This window comes from Ursus americanus, chromosome 2 (genome assembly GCF_024610735.1).
Source record: "Ursus americanus isolate L20-20 chromosome 2, mUrsAme1.1.p, whole genome shotgun sequence".
Classification (NCBI taxonomy): Eukaryota; Metazoa; Chordata; class Mammalia; order Carnivora; family Ursidae; genus Ursus; species Ursus americanus.
Window position 1 is genome coordinate 95,759,946 of NC_142128.1, and position 6,237 is coordinate 95,766,182.

Here is a 6,237-nt window from a genome sequence, read left to right on the forward strand (position 1 = left end):
TAATATGAGCTGTTGCAAAATAATTCTCCACGTTCTACACTACGAATCTAGGCTATACCATTCACATTCATGTAGCTTAAGATATATCCTTTAGAGTTGTCTAGTGCACAACCTGTACACACAGCAGCCCTGATTGCAAGCTCTTATTCGACTAAGACATCAGAATCAAAGACCCCACATGGTGGCAACTTCTTGGAAATAAGATGTGTATAGACTTAAAAACACAGTCCTTTGTTTAAGCCCTAAGACTACTATGTGATCCTAGGAATTACGTCATTTTATATCTGTCAGATAAAGATTTGTAACATTCATTAAAAAAATAAATAAGCATTCATTAGATAAATTTTTCCAAAGACCTTGGGTTTAACCTCCCTGAGACTTAGTTTCCTGTTTCCTTACCTATAACATAATAATGAAATATGCCTTATTTACCTCCTGGGCTTATTGCGATGATTGAGTCAGGAGTGAACTTGTTTTGTGAACTGAACCTTAAATGTAGATTGCTTTCCACCCAAATCTTGCCTTCCATGCTTTCTTGGTGTAGGATTTTGGATCTTATGCATGGGCTTGACCAGAAGCAGGTCTGAGAACTTGTCCTGAGCTTAAAAACCAGAGGGTCCTTCTTTTGTGTTCAAATAGGAACCCAGTGTTCAGATTTTCACCAGAGGTCAGCTCTGCTGACCTTTGATGGGGTGACCTGGAAGGGCACAGGATGGGGAGCCCCACTCAGAGGGAATCCTGCCTCTACCCCTATGGTGTGACCCTATGAGTCATTAACCTCTCTGAATTTCAGATTTATTTATGAAATGGGGTTACCATTATCTTCCTCACATAGCTGTACTCCAGATTAAATGAAATAACCCCTTTCTTTCATAACGCAGAATACCAGCCTTCATGAAATTGACAAGAGTCCAAGAAACACAGAATTACCCATTCCTCTGTATTTGTTCACCAGAGCTCAGTGAGCCTGGGCTATATTAATTTAGTTTCCCAGGGAAATATTTCATTAAGCTGATATTTAATTTTATGACCTTAGCTCTGCTATGAAAAACCTGTTCCCTGAGTGTCACACACTTCCCATGTATGCCCTAGTTTTCACCCTTGACCTCCCCAAGACTGTGCTGTGTTCTTTGACACAGTCTGAAACAGACCTAGCTCCATAGTAATTTAATGAGAAATAGATGAGTCAAGTAAGAGGCTTCATATCCAAATCAGACTGCGGAAAATTAATAAAGTTATCCTTTAGACGTCTATGCTCTTCCCCCTCAAAGATCCTATTCTCTGTCAGCTGACTGTCTCTTCATTTTGTCTTTTCCCCAAAGTTCCTTGAACATTTCCCTCTCTTGATTCTAGCAATTTGATTCTTCCCTCTGTTTACATGCCTCATTCAGGAAAGAAAAGTCACTAGAACCAAAACAACCCATAACCCATGACAAAGGACAGGGAAATTATTAGCAGAAATAATGAGATTTTCACTTCCCTTTAGCCTTGGCAGTCTTGTCTTATCTCGTGGGCTGTCAGCATTCCATGAGGTACAGCCTTCCCTATGTGACCCTGAAAGGTTGATTGGAACTAAGCTTAACTCGGCACCTTGGTTGAAGCTTGGTCCAAGCAACAGATCTGGTGGTGGTGTTTCCAGTACTAATAGTCGGAACAGCAGTAGTTGCCATGGCGATGATAATAGTAGGGTAAGGGATTTTTAAAGTTAATTATTTTAGTTGACATCCAATTATCTTATTTGACATCCAAATCCATACCATATCTGGAGAAAGCTATCTTTTTTTGATAAGGCTCTAAGGCAGAAGAACATTATAAGACATGTCATCAGAGGCTGTAGACATACAGGGCATCTAGAGGTGGATGGAAAAAGCACGTCTAATTGCAGGTCAAGGCAGCGTGTGCTATGGAATGCTGAGGAGTGCAAGCCAGAGATGCTGTGGTTCCAAGGGAGGGACCACATGACAAAGGGCAGCAGGATTTATAGGTAGAATTAGATCCTGAATGAGGTCTAATTAAGAACCAGAAGGTGAGTTAAATATCCAAGGCAAAGATATTGAAGTCAGAGATGTCAGACAGGTTTTAAGGGCTTAACAGAGAACCAGCAATGAAAAAGGCATAAAACAGCTTTAAATCCCAGGTGAAACTTGCAAAATTTATTCTGGAGTTTCTGGGAACCCTTGAGCAAGAGAGGGACAGTGATATTCTGGGAAGGTTAACACGTCCAAGGGTTTAAGAGTGGAGAGAAACGGAAGCAGAGAGACTAGTCAGTAAATGTCTTTTTCAGGCCTGATGATTAGGGTGGGGCCAGGAAGATTCCAGCGTGAAACATTGTCAAGGCTTTGGTCTCTGACTCGCTGGGGTGGAGGGACAGGGAGGGAAACGCAAGGGAGTGCAACAAAGCATTCAGAAAGGAAAAACATAAAACAAAGGTTCTGGTTAAATACGGTTTATGCAAATGTTCTTTTTTTCAAAGAACTTGTAGGAAAGTCCCTCCTTTGTTATATTTCCTCTTCATGAACATATCTCTTCCATTGTTAATATAGGATTGAGTCAAGGATACAAAGTGGCTTTGGATTCATTAAGGCAAGTGGTGATAGAGACTGAGAATAGGAAAAGTCCCCAAACTCAGAGCTCTTAAAAATGTGAGTTTGAATCAATTCTGACTCCTTAAATGAAAGCAATCTGAGTTTAGTTTCAGAAATGCAATTTTGATAGAGACCCTGATGCAGACTGGCCAACCCTGTCTCAAATGCTGGGAAGCTTCTGAAAATGCCTGCCAACGGGTTCACTTTGTGTGGTCAGTTTCATGTGGATTTAGAGCTCACAGGCAGAAGGCATGTTTGATGGTGTACAAGACTTGTATGATGTGCTGATTGCTTCTGGAGCGTTGCATGAACTTCCGAGAGAAATCAGCATCTCTCTAGAAAGCATGTAACCGCAGGACTAGTTTCCAAATTTTTCTATTATGAAGAACACTCATTAAACATACAAAATTGCAAGATAGTAGTTATTTTTACTACCCACTAATTGAGAAAACACAGATGTTTGGAGGGATGATTAAAAAAAAAAAAAAAAAGGCTTCTTGCCCGGAGGGTATTTAAGGCCCAGATATTAAAAATCACTGCTTGTCCCTACACTGCAATTTCTTTCTTCTTTCTTTCTTTCTTGCTTTCTTGCTTTCTTGCTTTCTTTCTTTTTTAAGATTTTATTTATTTGAGAGACAGAGGGAGCGAGAGCACACATGCATGAGCATAAGCATGAGTGGGGGGAGGGTCAGACGGAGAGGGAGAAGCCGACTCCCCGCTGAGCAGGGAGCCAGACCTGGGGCTCGATCCCAGGATCCTCAGATGATGACCTGAGCTGAAGTCAGATGCTTAACCCACTGAGACACCCAGGTGCCCTGCAATTTCTTTAAAGAGCCTAACTTTACAGATACTCAATCTTTCACCTTCATCAGATTGTGTATTCACCCAAAATCCCCATGCAAAAACACCTATACTTGATTTCACGGATGTACATAGAACATTTCACTTAACGATTCGGCAATTCTACTACATATGGAACATTTATAGAAATAGATCATCTTTTGGACTATAAAGCAAGTGTCAATGAATTTCTAGGAACTAAAATTATAGAGATCAAAGTCTCTTCTATTTGTTAGGTTAATAATAAAAAATTTTTTAAAACATTTCAGTATGTTTAATAATTCAAATATATTTAAGTAACTCATAAGTCAAAAAGATCACAAAGAAAATTTTGAACTTTTACAATTGAAGGGTGCGGCGAAAGAGATGTCAAGGAAAATTTATCATTGTAATGCTTATATTAGAAAAGCAAAGAAGGCTAAAACTTAAACATCCAACTTAAGGAGTTAGAGAAGCAAGTGATAGAATAAGCCATAAGAAAGTAAAAAGACGCAGAGGGGAGGGGGGTGGGGGAATGGGATAGACCGGTGATGGGTAGTGAGGAGGGCACGTATTGCATGGTGCACTGGGTGTTATACACAACTAATGAATCATCGAGCCTTACATCGGAAACCGGGGATGTACTGTATGGTGACTAACATAATATAATAAAAAATCATTAAAAAAAAAAGAAAAAAGAAATATAAAAAAAAAGAAAGTAAAAAGACGGAAATAATATATTTAAGGCAGAAATTAATATAGAGAAACAAAGGAGAATAGAATCAAAGAGGATCAACAAGTAGACAATCTAATAAAAAAAAAAGAAAAATGGTGTAAATATACCAAATTAGGAGTAAAAAAATATATCTTTAAAGATATCATGGACGATTTTTTTAAATTAGGAAAACAGTAAGAACAACTTACTAAAAATATATTTGGTAATAGTCAATTTAAACACATTTACTAAAAAAATTTACTTGAAAACTTTACTTCCCCAAAATGGAAAGACTGAATGGTCTCTTATAATCATTAAAAAGTTTGAATCTGCAGTTAAAACTCTTATCACGAAGAAAGCATCAAGCTTTGGACACCTGGGTGACTCAGTCTGTTAAGTGTTTGACTTCAGCTCAGGTCATGATCTCGGGATGCTGGGACCTCACCCCCGCTCAGTGGGGTCTGCTTCTCCCTCTCCCTCTGCTCCTCCCCCTCTTCTCACTCTCTCAAATAAATAAATAAAAACTTTTTAAAAAGGAAAAGAAAAGATCAGACTAAGATAGCTCTACAGGTGGGTTCTAACAATTTCAAACACACAAAGAAACCCCAGATTTTACCACATATGTTCAATAATTTCTAGAGATATAAAATAATGAACTATTCTCCAATTATTCTATGAGGCCAAAATATTCTTGATTCAAAAATCAGAGAAAGACTTTGCAAGAAACAACAGTTATAGTCCAATGTCATTCATGAACAAATGTGAAAAAATTTTAAACATAGTATTAACAAGCCAAATATAACAGAAAACCAAAAAAATATATAACCTTGTGTTCAATTTGGCTTTATTTCCGGACTATAACGGTAGAATTTACATTAGAAAATATTTAACTATCAATCACCGGACTAATAGATGAAAAGAAAAGAAAAATGTAACATCACCTCAAAATTGAAAAAAAAAAAGAATTTACGATTTTTAAAAAGGAAAAGGGAAACTTTTGGCAAGCCAGAAGAGGGAATTGCCTTAACCACACGCGCGCGCACACGCACGCACGCACGCACGCACACACGCACGCACAGGCTACCCAGAAATACTGCAGCAAACATTATCCTTAGTGGTGAAGCTGTGTCTCTTCACTCAGAAGCCCTTTGGTGATGTCGACCCGCCGTGGGAGCCGTGGACACCGTGCGGATCTCCTGGTCACGGGCGGGGCGGACGGACAATCCAGCCGCAGCCGCTCTGGGTCCATCATCTTCATGCTGAGGCTGCACATCCCTGCGCTGCTTCCAAGCCAACGACTGACAGCATTTGCGATACAGCGCAGGCTCCTCGTGTGGGGGTGGGGCTCCCCCCAGGCAGGACTCTGCCTTGAAGATTCCTGGCTGCCCTGGCCGAAGCTGTCAGGGCTGCGCTCCAGTCTGCAGTGCCTGCCACCCTTTCTTCCTTCCTCCCCCCTTCTTCTACAGGTGTCATGCTTTCACCCCGATCGAAAGGTTCTCCCTCCCTTCTGTGATTTGTTCGTTTTAGCCTTCATGGGTGTCTCTTCCAACACAGCTCTTGAACCCGAAGGTGAGTTAAATACCTGTCTCCCCATCCAAGTGTCTGTGCCTGGGAGAATCTGACCCGACACGCTATCACTACTTCTAGTCACCATGACGCTGTGTGCCGGACGTCTGACCGACGCAGTCTCTGGTCCTCGACTTAGGTTCTAGACACGCTCGCGTAGCTGCCTTTCCTGAACTTGCTCTGTGCTTTCTTATTTCCAGATCTTCACTTAAGCCATTGCCTAAACCTTCCCCAACCCCCATTTAGTTACGTCTAGTTTATCCTACAAGACCTAGCTCATGAAGGGATTTCTCCTAAATCCCCAAATTAGAGTAATCTCTTCCTGTACTAAAATTCAACCACATTCTGTGGGATTATAGTACTGATCCCATATCTTATTCATGCGTATGATTAGCTCCTGAAATATTGTCCATGGCCAGAGAGATAATTAACGCCTGAAAACTGCTTACAGCTGTGCTCAGTGGATGCTAGAATTAAATCAAGATAAAAACGTAATCCATCTATTTATGCCTGGTGAATACAAATTAAAACCTCCTAACACAAAACATTCTC